Here is a 15557-nt window from a genome sequence, read left to right on the forward strand (position 1 = left end):
AAAAAAAAAAAAAAAAAAAAAAAGAATCTTGAAAATTTACAAGCTGAATACAAGAGTTGAATGGTGAACTTAATAGGAAATTTCATTCTTTAAAACCAAACATAAAATAGGGAAATTTGTTATGTTCAAACACAAAGAATAGATTTAACATAAAAAGAGGTGGTAAAAATATGGTGAATATGGGCTGGGGATTTAGCTCAATGGTTTGGTGGCCTGCCTTGCAAACACAAGGACCCGAATTCAATCCCCAGTACCAAAAAAAAAAGTGAATATTTAATTTTTTAAGAGCTTATTTAGGTAAAAGACACATTGCCAAGAATGAAAGGATAAGTATGTTGGAAGGGAGAGTATTTGGGGTTGGTTAATGGCAGTGTGTCTTTTACTGTAATAATTTTTTTATTTAAACACTTTATCACACCTTGTATACTTACATTTATATAAATGTATATGCAGTCCAATAAATTTTAACTATGTCCAAATGATGTTATATAGTAGTATACCTTCCCTAATATATTTCTCTGCTCATAATAGCTAAATCTTGGAAGCAACCTATATGTCCATAAACAGATGAATGGATTAAAAGAGCTATATTTATGTACGGTGGAGGACTTCTCTCCCCTAAAGGATGTATTGGAGTCATGTGTAAGAAAGTAGGATGCAGGCTGGGGATTTACCTCAGTGGTTCTGCCGCCTGCCTCGCAAACGCAAGGACCCAAGTTCAATCCCCAGTTCAAAAAAAAGAAAGAAAGAAAGAAAAGAAAGTGGGATGCACCTTGAGACATAAGTGCCCCACAATCTTGTCTCTTATATGAGAAATCCAAAACAGGGAAATTTTCTGTAAAAGAGAAGAGAACCAAGACTGGGGAAGGATGAGTGTAATCAGTACATACTGTAAGCAGGAACTAATAAAAATTTAAAATGTTTTACATGTACTAAATTACCAAAGCAACAGGAAGATAATTACCACACCTTAATTTAGTTTAGAATGTAAGAATAAACACCTTCAAACCAATTGATGAATTAGGGAGGAATAATAATGGAAAAGAAGTTGAGATAATAGTAAAGAGATACGAGAGAATTCCAGAGTGGAACACAGAGTAAACGGAGAATTAGGGGAGGACAGAAATGACAAAGCTAAGAGGAATTGGACGTGGTGGTGCATGCCTGGGATCCCAGCTACTCAGGAGACAGAGGTAGGAAGATGTTTGAGGCCAGCCTGGGCAACCTGGCAAGATTCTGTCTCAAATACATAAATAATATCATTTGTCACCTGACAAGGCCTGGTGTCCGAATTTAATGAAAAGGTCAAAATAAAGATAATAGGGAGAAAAATTGCAAGAAGTACTAGAAAGGATCAAAGAACAAAAGTTGGTTTCAGAATTAAAGGGAGAAACCTCTGACACTGCTGATCAAGAAGAGAAAAAAGGCACAAACTACTTAGAATTTAAAAGGCATACAACATCTGTCTCATTTTTAAAATCTTGAGGACACTATGAATAATCTTTTCCTGTGCATTTCAAGGCAGGTAAAATTAGCAGTTTCTTCAAATAATTTTCTAGAAGCAACTCAGAACTCCTGGATAAATTTATCTATTCCATTTTCAATTCTCATTTTTCAGATGAGAACAATGATACTCAGAGGATGTGAGTGACTTTCTCAAAGCCAAAGGCCAGTAACTAAGTCCATATTTTTTAAGGCAGCAACAGTGAAGGTGTATAAAGATAATTTTAAGCATGACGTTGTTTTAAGTTTTGCTTTTGATACTAACCTCACATATGGCACTAGAACAGCCTGGACCTCTTGGAACCCTGTCCTCATCTGTAAATGAAAACAATACAGTTGTTGTGTTAAAAATATGGTTGTTATGAAGATTAGATATGAATGTATCTGAAGCTGTGAAAATATAATGCCCCATGCAGAAATACTCTATACAAATTTTTTTGTTTGTTTCTTAGATTTGTCAGTAACATACTTTCTGGGTTACAATGAGCATTTCCTAATAGATAAATGCATTAGAATTTTTATTTTTGTCTGTTCATCCACCACTGTTTATGTCTCTTAGCTCTCCGTATATAAAAAACCATTAAGAAATTTCTTCTGGAACTTCAGACCTCCTGACTAAAAATACTGCTAATGAGGGGTACTTTCTTAATGTGCTGATTCAGTATTGTTTCCTATAATACTGTGTGTTTGCTCTCTAATTAGAAACACTAAAATAGCTAGATAGGCTCCCTATTTGGCAGTTCATTGTTTTTATCTCATTGATTCAGCAGATATTTTTCTCAGAGCTGTGTTGTGATATAACATGCAGCCTGATGCCTTGTCCTTCACCACCCTCTACTCAGAATTCTAGTCCAGCTCAGCCCCTACCCATCATCTCACTATCCACAAGTACTTCGTGCCTCTAATCCCTTCCTTTCTTCTGTACTTGGGCTCTCCTCTTATGATCTTTGTCTTTTGCCCACATCAGATACAATTTTTTCCCCACAGTGTTTGGGCTCAAAAGACTATGCTTTTTATGTCCCCCGGTCTTCTCAGCAGCACACTGCAAGAGACATGTTGCATCTGCAAGTTACGAGAGCCGTGAGTACTCAGTGTGTCACATGGCAGCCTGATAATAGCCTGGCCCGCGGAGTCCCATGAGATGAGGCTGTCTCAGCACAGACACCTGTAAGCCTTAAGAGTGGTGCTCACCTGACAAGAACAGCTTAGCCTCCCTTGTGAGAAGAACACCTGGTAAATGACCCAGATGGAACAGAGTTGGAAGAAAGACTTCCAGTGCTGAGAATGGGCTCCAGGCAGGAGGTCATCTGAATCCTGGCAGATTCTGGCTCAAGCCTTCTTGCCATCTGACTTGGGAGACACTGCCAGGATGGCCTGTGCAGTGGCAGGAGGTGTATAGGACCGGCCTTTGAGGGACCCCAGACTGGGGGAGAAGCTGCCCCTGTGAAGCTGGTACCTAGGATCACCAAGACGGCCAAGACACTTGAATAACTTATATGATAATTATGCTGATTTACAGGGTAGTGATCTCTCATCAGCTGTATCTTCTTACCAAGATGATAAATTTCAACATTTGTGTCCTTTGTTTTAAACCCCTGGTGCTTTGAACATATCAAGAATTGCGAATGTATAAGGATTTGACATTAATCATAGTTCCAAGGGAGACAATTGGTATTCATCCTTTCCTTTTCATAACCCCTCCCATATTTAGACTCAATTATGAGGAAAGACAACCTTTAAAAGAAAAAAAATGGGAGTCATACAGTTTTAATTAATGTAGTATTTATTTAGGAGTATTTAGATGCTATAAATATTTTAAGGAAATTTAGCCATATACTTCAGATGTGTTACTGTGTACTGCATAGGCATATTACATGAAAAATACTTTTTAAATTTCCTCAAGGCATCCCTCGTATGCCAAGGATCTGTATCTATGGTGATGGCCTGTTGCCAAATAAATGCATGCCAAATAGCAAAGCCAAGGGATTTTCCCATTATGATCTGATTCACTTATTCATATTTTATTCTTGAGATACATCAGTTTTGTATTTAGAAAATTTATCATTAATAAAATGAGTCAGTATCTGCAGTTTCTGAAGAAATTCGTGTACATTAATCCCTAACTTACAAACAAGTTCTGTTTTGGGAGAATGTTCATGATTCAGGTTCACTTTTAATCTGACAGTAAGTCTTATTCAGTGTACCTGTGGAAGTTTGCAACTTGAATGTTCATAAATCAGGGACTTACTGTGTAAAAGTCTTGGCGTTTTTATTAGTTATTTATATAAGGGATAGGAAAACCTCCAGCTCTACTCCTAATATCAGCATACTTCAAAATAAATTGTGCCATCTTACATGTGGTAGAGAAGTAGAATGTCTGTTATTTGATATTTTGATCCAATTTTACTTTTTGAATTACAGATTATTCCATATACTCTAACATGTGCTTCTAAGTTTCATACATGTATAAATGATTTCAGAGATCACAAGTCTCTGGGTTATTATTTTTTCAAGTACAGAAACAACTTCCTTTAGATGTAGTGACTATATCTATATTGCAGACTTTGACTTTTATTTTTTATTTGTACTGGGGATGGTACTTGGGTCCTTGTGCTTATGAGGCAGGCGGCAGCACCATTGAGCTAAATCCCTGGCCCCTGACATTCTTTATGTTTTGAAAGTGCCCAAACTTCTCTAAATAATTTTTCTCTCTCCATATTATTGTGTGCAGTTTCTCCGTTGAAATTTAATTGTAATAATAAAAACACTTTATAACCCAAATAATAATATTGATTGTATACTTAACTACCCTTCATTTTACCAGAACCCTTACATTTTGATTCAGCATGTTACTTTTACAATTTTAAATTTTTTCTTCAGTTCTTTCTTCCTTTGAAATGTAGTCCACGAGCCATTTCTCACTGAAGAAGATTAAAGAACACTGTAAGGCTTTCATTAGATGGATAAGAGCAAGGCTTGAATTGGTTAATATAAGATTACAGTGGTGAGTCCTGATTCATCAAGCTTCAGTGCAGCTCAGCAATGTGGCCCAGCAGAGATGAAGGCTGAAGAGCGTGGAATCTGTCGGAGAGCGAGCAGTGGAAGTCATAGGAAGGGAAACTGGTGGCTGGGGCTGATACTGGAAATCTGAGTTTGGATCATGTTGTTGTAGTGTGGTGGTGAACCTCTGGCATGTGCACTACAGCCGACCGGTTGTTTGTTATTGTGTAGAGCTCGAAAAGGTTTGCCATCTTTGGCATAGAGCCTCCTTTAGGAACTTAAATGAATTCTACAAGTCCATTTTCTCAGGTGTGGAAATCACTGGCAGTGGTTTCCATAAATGACTCCATGTGGTACCTGGGGATAGATATGGTATTTTAGCACAGTGAGATATAGTTCTGTCTTTAATATTATAAACATATGAAGAAAATTATTTGGCTCTAGCATGATTTTAATACTTTGGCAGAAAACATTAAGTAGGAATTAATAATGTTTTACTCCACTTCTATTACACCTATCTCTTCTGTTCTTGGCACGTGTGGCTGGCTGTATTGTCTGAGATACTTGCTGCTGCTCTCTGGGGAGGGTGGTAGTTCCTGGTCCATTCAGTATTGTGCACATGACATGCTCCTGCCAAAAACTATGTTCTTCTTGTTTTCATTTCATGCAAAGTTAGAGGGAAGAGATTCAGTAGAGAACTGTTCTGCATGGACAAATCTATAAATATTAACGTTCTTATGTCCAATTATTGATAAATTGGGTTTTTTAACTTTTTGTGGTACTGGGGATCAAACTAGGGACCTTGCGCTTGCGAGGCAGGCGGTGAAATGGGTAAGCTAAATCCCTGGTCCTTTATAACAGTTTAAACTATTTTTACTGATACGGCATTATTACACTTGGAAATAATTTTTCGTGAAGTCATGTTATACCATAGAAATTTGGCATTATATACTACATGCTATTGAACGTGCATTAACATGTTCATAATGGGTCATAAGTCATATATCTCACTGACTGCTGCCTGACAGCTTTAACCACTGATGGTACAGGCATAACTGTGCCATGAAGCAGCTTTTTCATTCATTTTATTAGTAAAAAGACCAGTACATTTAATTAGATCCATTTGTACAATGGGTAGTCTACACCACCAGAGGGGACAGTCATGCAGTGCCCTTGGTTATTCAGGCTGGGGAGAACACGTTAAAATTAATGTGTTCTCATTAGTATTAGTTCACATTAGTATTAATCTCACTGTAGATACCACCATTTGCACAGGTATATTTTAAACATATTCTTTTTTCTTTTATTGACTTTATTGGTACATTTTAGGTATACAGTACAATTACACTCATTACTGGGATCTTGTACCTTTACATGACAGGTCTTGGTTCTCATTTTTTCCCCTTGTCCCTACCCTCACTTCACCCCCTCCTACCCTCCCCATTTACAAACACTTTATTTCCCTTTTTTCGTTTTGTCATATTTTGTCTTTTCCCTTATTACCTTTCCCTACCCTTCCCATTTTCCCTACGCCTTAGCCCTTTTCTTCCTATTTCACATATTCAATTATCTCATTAGGATCTTATGTACTATTACAGCTTTTCACACAAGAGAAACCATTTGGTATTTACACATGTGTGACTTATTTATTTCACTTAGGAATATATCCTCAATATGTATCCATTTTCCTATGAATGAATCTAATTTCTCATTCTTTATGCCAGAGTAATATTCCATTTTATAGAAAAACCACATCTTTTTAATCCAGTTTCCAACTGATGGGCAAATGGGCTGTTTCCAAGTTTTCGCTATTACAAACTGTGCCACTATAAACATTGGTGCACATATATCACTGTGGTATGATTCCTTTAATTCTTTTGGAAAGATACCCAGCAGAGGGATGGCTGGGTCAAATGGAACCTCTAGTCCCAGCTCTTTGAGGTATCTCCATATTGATTTCCATAGTGGTTGCACCAGTCTGCACTCCCACCAACAATGGAGAAGGGTTCCTTTCTCCTCACAACCCCGCCAACGTTTGTTATTGATTGATTTCTTGCTAGCAGCCATTCTTTGTGGGGTGAGGTGGAATCTCAGTGTTGCTTTCATCTGCATCTCTCAAATAACCAGTGACATGGAACATTTTTTCATATATTTACTTGCTGCTTTTACTTGTCTGAGAAATGTCTTCATTTCAGATGCCCATTTTTGAATCAGGTCTTTATATTTGGGGGGTGCTGATTGTTTTGAGTTCTTTATATATTCTAGATAGTAGTTTTTTGAGGAGCAGCTGGTAAATTTTTTTTCCCACATTGTAGGTTGTCTCTTAGTTCTGTTGATGGTTTCTTTTGCAGAGCAGAAGCTTTTTAATAAGATGAGATCCCAGTTGATTCTTTGTACTAGTTCCTGTGCTACTGAGGATTTGTTCATAAAGTATTTTCCTATGCCATTGTCTTCAAGAGTTCTGCTTAACTTATCTTCCAGCAAGCTCAGTGTTTCTGTTTAAATATTTAGATCTTTAATCTACTTGGATTTTACTTTAGTGCGTGTTGAAAGATGAGGGTCTGCTTTTAATCTTTGGCAGGTTGAGATCTAGTTTTTCCAACACCATTTATTAAAAAGGCTATCTTTCCTCCAGTGAGGATGGTCAGCTCCTTTGTCAAAGATGAGGTAGCTGAGTACATCTGAAGTTGTTTTTGTGTCTTCTAGTATGTTCCACTGATCCTCAGGTCTGTTTCTTTGCAAGTACCATGCTGTTTTTGTCACAGTGGCTTTGTAGCATAGTTTCAAATTGGGAATTGTTATACTTGCTGCCATGTGTCTGTTGCCTAAGATGGCTTTTGCTATTCTAGGTCTCTTATGGTCCCAAATGAATTTTTGGATTCTTTTTTCTAGTTCTGTGAAATACAGTGTTGGAATTTCAATTGGCATTGCATTGAATCTGTATAGCAGTTTTGGTAGTATGGCTGTTTTCACTATGTTGATTCTTCCTACCCAGGAGCAGGAGATATCTTTCCATTTTCTTATATCCTCTTTGATCTCTTTTTTTCAGAGTTGCTGTAGTTTTCAGTGTAGAGGTCTTTTGCTTCTTTTGTTAGACTGATTCCTAGATACTTCATTTTTTTTTTTTGATGCTGTTGTAGAAGGAGTTGTTTCCCTAATTTCTCTCTCAGTGAGTCTGTTATTTGTGTATAAGAAGGCTATTGATTTTTGGGTGTTGACCTTGTATCCAGCTACGCTGCTAAAAGTGTCAATTAAGTCTAGAAGTGTTTTGGTAGAATTTTTTGGGTCTTCAATGTAGAGTATCATATCGTCAGCAAATAATGACAATTTAACTTCTTCCTTTCCTATCTTTATTGCTTAATTTCTTTCTCTTGTCTAATTGCTATGGCTAATGTTTCCAGGACTATATGGAAGAGAAATTGTGATAGTGGGCATCCTTGTCTTGTTCCTGATTTTAACGTGAAGATTTTCAGTTTTTGGCCATTTAATATGATGTTGGCTGTTGGTTTTTCATAGATAGCCTTTATTAAGTTGAGGTATAGACCATCTATTCCAGTTCTTTGCAGGGTTTTTATCATGAATGGGTGTTGAATTTTGTCAGATGCTTTTTCTGCATCTGTTGATAGGATCATATGGTTTTGTCCTTGACTCTGTTAATATAGTGCATTACATTTATTGACTTACATATGTTGAACCATCCTTGCATCCATAGAATAAATCTGACTTGGTCAGGATGTATGATCTTCTTGATGATCCTGTGTATTCTGTTTGCTAGTACCTTATTAAGGATTTTGCATCTATATTCATTAAGGAGATTGGCCTGTAGTTCTCTTTTTTAGTTGAGTCTTGCCCTGGTTTGGGAGTCAAAGTGATAACGTGCTTCCATGAATGAGTTTGGAAGTATAGCTTCCCTTTCAATTTCATTGAAAAGTTTGAAGAGTGAAGGTAGTAGTTCTTCTCTAAATGTCTTGTAAAATTCAGCTGTGAATCCATCAGGACCTGGGCTTTTCTTTGTTGGTAAATTTTTAATTACATTTTCAATTTCATTGATTGTAATTGGGGTGTTTAAAATGTTTTTATCTTCTTTGTTCAACTTTGGTAATTCATACGTATCTAGAAATCTGTCCATTTCTTCTGTGTTTTCCATTTTGCTAGAGTACAGGTCCTCAAACTAAGTATTGATTATCCTCTGGATTTCTGTTGGATCTGTTGTGACTTCACCTTTTTCATTCCTAATTGCATGGATCTGAGCCTTTTCTTTCCTTTTTTTGATAAGGTTAGATAAGGGTTTGTTAATTTTATTTATTCTTTTGAAAAACGAACTCTTCATTTATTTTCTGTATTGTTTTCTTTGTTTCCATTGCATTGATTTCTGCTCTAATCTTTATAATTTCATCTCTTGTTCGAGGTTTGGGTCTTTCTTGCTCTTATTTTTCTAGGAGTCTAAGTCTCATCATTAGGTTGTTTATTTGATCTCACTCTGTTTTCCTAGTGTGGGCATTCAGTGCTATGAATTTTCCATGTAGAACTGCTTTCATTGTGTCCCATAGATTCCTGTATGTTGTATTGGCATTTTCATTTATTTGTAAAAACTGTCTGATTTCTTTAATTTCCTCTGTGACCCATTAATGTTCAGAAGAGTGTTGTTCAAATATCATGTGTTTGTGAAGTTGCTATGATTTCTTATGCTATTGATCTCCAGCTTGATTGCACTGTGATCTGATAATATACAGGGAATAACTTAGATTATTTTGCATTTATTCAGACCTGTTCTTTGAGCTAGTATGTGATCTATCTTGGAGAATGAGCCATGTGCAGCTGAAAAGAATCTATATTCTAACTTTGTGGGGTGGAACACTCTATAGACATCTATTAAATCCATGTTTTCAAAAGCTTGGATTCAGTTCTAGTATTTCATGGTTGATTTTTTGCGTAGATAATCTGTCTGATTGTGTATGTGGAGTGTTTAGATCCCCCACTACAATTGTATTAGTGCTTATTTGGTTTTTCATGTTTCTTAACATTTTTTATATATTTGGGGGTGTTAATATTTGGTGCATATATGTTTATAATTGTCATCTCTTCCTCTTGAATTTTTCCCTTTACAAGGATGTAGTGTCCTTCTTTGTCTCTTTTAATCAGTTTTGTTTTGAGATTTACTTTGTCTGTGAATAAGATTGCTACCCCTGCTTTTTTCTGGGCTCCTGTCACATGGAGAATTGTTTTCCATCCTTTCACTTTCAGTCTATGGGCTTCTTTTTACACTAGGTGTGCTTCTTGTATACAACATATTGTTGGATTTTGCTTCTTATTCCATTCTAGCAGTCTATTTCTCTTGATTAGTGAGTTGAGGCCATTGACATTGATGGTTATAACCGATATATACTGACTTATTATTGTCATGGTATTGACCTTTTGTTCACTCTTTTTACTTTTTCGCCTTCTCCTTTTAGTTTCTTGCCTTGCCTATTTGATTTGTTCTGTTGGGCCTCATGGTGTTGTTACCTTCATTGTCTTTTTTCTAGCATTTTGTTTAGAATTGCTTGTAGTGCTGGTTTGGTATTCGTGAAATTTCTCAGGTGTTCTTTGTCATAGAATTATCTTATTTCCCCATCCATTTTGAAAGAGAGTTTTGCAGGATACATCAGTCTAGGTTGGAGATTGTTTCCTTTTAGTACTTGAAATACCTCACTCCAGGCTCTCCTTGACCTGAGGGTTTGTGTTGAAAAGTCTGCTGTGATTCTAATGGGCTTTCCTTTGCATGTGATTTGTTTCTTTTCTTTTCCTGCTGGTAGTATTTTGTTCTTTGTTGGGTTTCTGGGATCTTGATTATTATATGTCTACGTGTAAATTTTTTTTGATTGTGGCTAGTTCGGGTCCTATATGCCTCACTTGTCTGAATGTCAAATTCTTCCCTTCTGTTTGGGAAGTTTTCTGTCATTAATTCTGCAAACAGCTTTTTAAAGTCATTTGTATTTTCTCCTGCTATTTCATGGATTCCTATCAGTGTTATGTTTTTCTTGTTTGCATCATCTAGGAGTTGTTGGATCGATTTCTCATGATCCCCTACTGTTTTTAAGAGACCTCTCTTTTCATGGTCACTGACTGCAATCTCATCTTCTATATCTGAGAATCTATCTGCACATTCTTTTATTCCGTTGCGTACACTTTCAATGGAGTGTTTAATCCCCTGGATATCTGTTTGAATCTGTTTTATGGATTCGACTAATGGAGTGTTTAATCTCCTGGATATCTGTTTGAATCTGTTTTATGAATTCCATTTCTTTCCTACCTTTGTGGTGCTTGAGTGATGCCAGCGGCCCGGCAGGGAATGCGGGGCTACCCAGCCCAAGGTCTGGGCCCAAGCAGGCCCTTTTGGCGCTGGAGCAATGGTGGCATCCTGCCATTTTAAACATATTTTAATGAAGTGAAGGTTCCTTTTAAGAATACATACAAAAAAGGTATTTGCTGTGTGAAGCAAAATGCCTGAAAAATGTGTGAGTTTTATAAATCTACCCTGGCTTTTTTTTTTTTTTTTTAAACTGGGGATTGAATTCAGGTCCTTGCACTTGTGAAGCAGCCACTGGAACCACTGAGCTAAATCCCTGGCCCTCCCCTGAGTTTTAGCAACTTGAGATATTGAAAGGTTTGAGGAATAAAACCATGGCCAACTTTAATGCAGAGTATTATCATATTAGATATGAACTGTAAATATTTGTAAAATTGTATATATACACCTGTAAAAATATTTTGAAGCAGTGTTGAATCACCTCATTGCAGCAACTGACTTTAACTTTCTATGAGGGAAGGGTTTTCCAAACTAAAGCTATTTATAAATTAATTGGTTTTATATGCTTTTAAGGCTCACCAAGACATACATTGTTCTTAATTAATCTTGGTGAAAATTTCACTGAAGGCTTAAAAATGAGATTGCCTAGAAACCCATTTTTTAAAGTATTTCAGCCATGAAGCTTGTGAATCATTAGGTATGGAACCTTGTGTTCATGTAAGTGTCCTGTCTGTTCTCTAGTGTGTGCAGGTGAAAAGTGACTGACTGTGGAAAAGTCATCTTTTGCTTTAACATCAGGCTTTTGGGAAGCACATGATTATGTGGACCTCTGTTGCTTTTAGTCATCTGGCCTAGGAAACAGGCAATCACAATTCTCAGAAGAAAGAAAGGGATGACATAGTTATCAGCACTTGATAGTCCAGTAGCATCCTAAACTTTTATCCTGTCAGACTGTAGTGGTCATATATATGAAACTCACCTACATTAATTCTGTCCCAATAACTCAACAGTAACAGCTGTTTGTTGCCTAAGATTCAAGAGCAAAGCTTGCCAATTATGAAAATTGGGAGTGGACTCAACAAGGGCATTTAGACAAACTTCAAAAATAATTTTAGAAGTGATTACACAGAGATTAATGTATTTGCTTTGTCACAGAGCTACTTTTAACATTAAATAAAGGCTGTATTGTCCAGGGCATCCTCTCCCCTGTGGAGACACTTTTGCAAGTTCTTTATTGATTTGTAAAGTATCCTGATATGTTGGAAGCAGTGGACATTTTTGGAACTAATTCTTGATTTATTACTATAACTCTGATCCTGTAAATACATAGAAATATTTACTGTCCCTTTCTTGCTCTCACTTTTTAATTTTTTTCCCGAGTTGATAGGCTAGTTGGACATATCACCTGTGCAGTGTTAGGTCACACAACTAGGGGGATATCTGGTGACTTTGGAACTCTGCTTGTTTGATCTTTTTAAAGACAATCAAACAAGCATATTTAATACTGCTGCTCAACTAAATCTGAGGATTTTTATTTGCTTGTTTCTTTCTGCCCAAAGCTAAGAAAAAGGCAAGCTTTCAAATATAACAATAACTAGGTGTCGCTGGCAAGGTGGGTCACACACCTACGATACCCCTGGAGCCAGATGAATGACTGCCTCATGGAGCTTTATAGCAGTGCATGATGTAGGAAATGAATCAAGAGGTGTGTGTAGAGGGGAAACAGCTAGAAATTGCGGTCATATAGGTATCCAGCTTGTGAGAACAAAGCAGAGGAGTAAAGAAAAATAGGGCCAGCCCAGACAAGTTCAGTGTTTGTCTCGGAATCCGGTTCAGGAAACACCTAAAAACTAATTCAGCCCTTCTGTGGTGAGTTTTCTCAATTTGGGAGTCTCTTTGCTCAGCAGTACAGCTCTTGAAGTGAGCAGAATTGTCCCCCAGTTGTGTTGACAGGATCTTGATGAGGCTCATAGCTTTGAGTTTGTCCTACAAGCACAGTACATAAAAAGATGAAGATGAAATGGTTGTAATCTATTTATGTATTTTATGCCCTGTGTACAAATTGTCTTTCTGCCTGCTGTATTCAGATAACTTGTGAAAACAGATGACAGGTTCTCTCTTTTGTGGTTGGTAAAGTGCTCAGCATCTCATCAGCTGCTTGTCTCCTCTGTCCTCCAGACATGTTTCTTGCCCTTTAGTATAAGTTTAATTTCAGGCAAGGCTTTATTTCTACACTAAATGAGGAACTGATAGAAGGTAAATTATTGATAGCCTCAGCCTGGCAACAAGTGACTCACCACCACAGAATGGCAAACAGTGGGGCAGCTGTAGAGGTACTCATGGCTGGGAACAGCCTGTCGTTTCCATCCTGTGCCTAAACTCCCGTGCACTGCTTCCAAAATGAACAACTTAGGACTGGCTGTGAGCTCACCTGATTCTTTAAGAATTTCTGATGAATTGTTCTTTTTTCTTCTTCTTCACAATAGATTTTGACATCCTCATGCTCAATTTTAAGACAGAGCAGTTTTAATACCAGGTGCACACCACATGCCCTTGCTGCCAGCTGCTTTTCTTGACAAGCTGTGAAGTCGTTCAGGGAGGTATGGTGAAGGCTGTATTACTGAGGGGTGCTGGTGAATACGCAGTTTTTTGTCATGTTGCAGCCTTGTTTCCGCTTAGTAAATGCTTATATGGAATCAGATAGCAACAATGACAACATTATTAGATGGTTTTTAAACTATGATTTAGTAACCGCTGAGATTTCTGATTTTAAAATCCAAGTTCCCTCATTTGCACATTAGCACCCAAGGGTCAAGGAGTTGAGTAACCAGCACAAAAGATACTGCACTTATGACTGTAGCATTTGGCAGAATGGAAAGGAAAGGAAGCTGTGCTACATGTTGAGGATTGTGAGCAGCAGAAAGAAGACACCAGGACAAGATAAAATGGCACATGAAGTCTTCATACTCTCGCACATACCCTCCATCATTACCACCATAATCTGACAGATCCTCTTTCCTGGTAGCCTTTAATTCCCCCTCCAGGAACCACACCTTTCTTCTTCTTTTTAGCTTTGCTTTGGTTTTCTTGCTTCTGTTTTTCACTGCAAAGCATAGTCGATGAAATTGGTAAACTTTTTCAAGTCATCAATTTCCAATGACATACAAACATCTTGAACTAAGACTTCCAAACAACTGACACAATACAGTGACTTTTCATATTGTGTAATTTTATGTTTTAGTAGCTTTCCAAACTCTGTGAAGTCATCTCTTGAAGATGGATTTGTAACATCTATTCCATAAACTGTTACGATTAACACCAAAAATTTCTTTGCTAATTCAGGGTCTGACTCTTCCTGTAATTTCTTTAGCCGAAGTTTAACTGCTAACTGTTCTTCCAGTGTCACCACTCTGGGTTCTTCAGGTTCCTCTAACCTTTTAATTTCTTCCTGCCTTTTCTTCTCTTGCTGTTCTTTCTCTTTTATCTTTTCTGCTATGTTTTTACCCCCTGAAGTTTATATTTCTGGTTTTACTTCTGCTCCCTCCTTTTTGTCGTCTTCATCATCATTCCCGTTATTGATCGAGTTTAGTTTCTGACTTGCTGGTCCTGCTCCTGGAGAGGATTGGGCCTGTGGGCTGGCAGAAGGCTGCTCTCCTGTGCGTCTCTGGCTGGCCGGTGGGTGCCTCCAGGAGAGTTCGGCCAGGCTGCACTGTGGTCTGGAGGGCTTAGCACCCCGTGGTTAGGGCCCACATGGCTGGCCAGATGAATTGTTGTTAGTAAGATGAGTGAGGTATTCAAAGGAGTTAGTGCATTTCCCCCACTACAGGTCAGTCCTCTTTTATCTTCTGACTGAAGACACTGATTGATTGTGTGGTATGTGCTACTGTTAGGCAAGAGCAGGATAAATGTGCTTGCTGCCTGTGTATTTCTTGTCTTCAAGCTCTTGGGGTTCTGAGATTGGGAATGACTCACCCAGGTTAGATTGATGTAGTTGCCCAGGATGAAAGGATAAAACATCCCCCAATGCATTTGATAGATACAGACACAAGCTCAAAGTATCCAGTCCTCCCTACTTTTTTTATTAAAGTCATTCACACTCTTAAAAATTGCAGTGTTTCGAATTCTGAATTCAGTAGAGCATTTCTTTACACTCCCTTATCTCCAGTAGCTAAGAATTAAGGCAAGTGCTAAGAATTTGTGGCAAAATAGCACAGAGACCTGTGAAAAAAACAGATTTATCTATTTGGTTTTTAGTGTAACATTTTATTTTTAAAATTTATATGAATTTTGATGTCTGATATATATTCTCAGCAAAGAGCCACACAAAATATTTGTGTTAGCTTTCTATCATACCTGAGATAATCAGTTTTGAAAGAGAAAGGGTTATTTTGGGTCATGGTATTAAAGATTCAAATGCCATTGGTGGCTGCATTGCTTGGGCCTGTGAAGACCAAGCAGAACAATTGCCCACCTCCTGGCTAGGAAATGGGAGAAGAGCAAGCACTCCGTTGTCCCCTAAAAAGCACAGGTCTGTGACCTGAAGACCTCCCACTACACCTCACTCCTGGGTAACATCGCCTTAGCCTTTAGGGGACTTTTCCTATGTGAACTATAGAAATACATTTTTAATCACTCATCCTTGTTTTTCTCTGGACAGCCCCACTTTGTCTCCTCTCATCCTTCATCCTGTCAGTGAGAAAAGAAAACTTGTTTCTAAAAAATGTGCTGTTTCCTTCTGTTCCATGTCAGTACCATCAATTCTAGT

General features: G+C 37.6%; 1 protein-coding gene and 1 pseudogene across 1 annotated transcript in view; one reads left to right on the plus strand and one right to left on the minus strand.

The window, feature by feature from the left end:
• Positions 1-15557, plus strand: part of Slc2a13 (solute carrier family 2 member 13) — a 271310-nt gene that overhangs the window by 207856 nt on the left and 47897 nt on the right. The gene's annotated exons all lie outside the window — the stretch shown is intronic.
• The window catches only part of LOC104856197, an 18016-nt pseudogene continuing 16037 nt past the window's right edge, over positions 13579-15557 (minus strand).

Source organism: Fukomys damarensis, unplaced genomic scaffold (assembly GCF_012274545.1).
Source record: "Fukomys damarensis isolate Sample0158 unplaced genomic scaffold, DMR_v1.0_HiC HiC_scaffold_15, whole genome shotgun sequence".
NCBI classification, from domain to species: domain Eukaryota; kingdom Metazoa; phylum Chordata; class Mammalia; order Rodentia; family Bathyergidae; genus Fukomys; species Fukomys damarensis.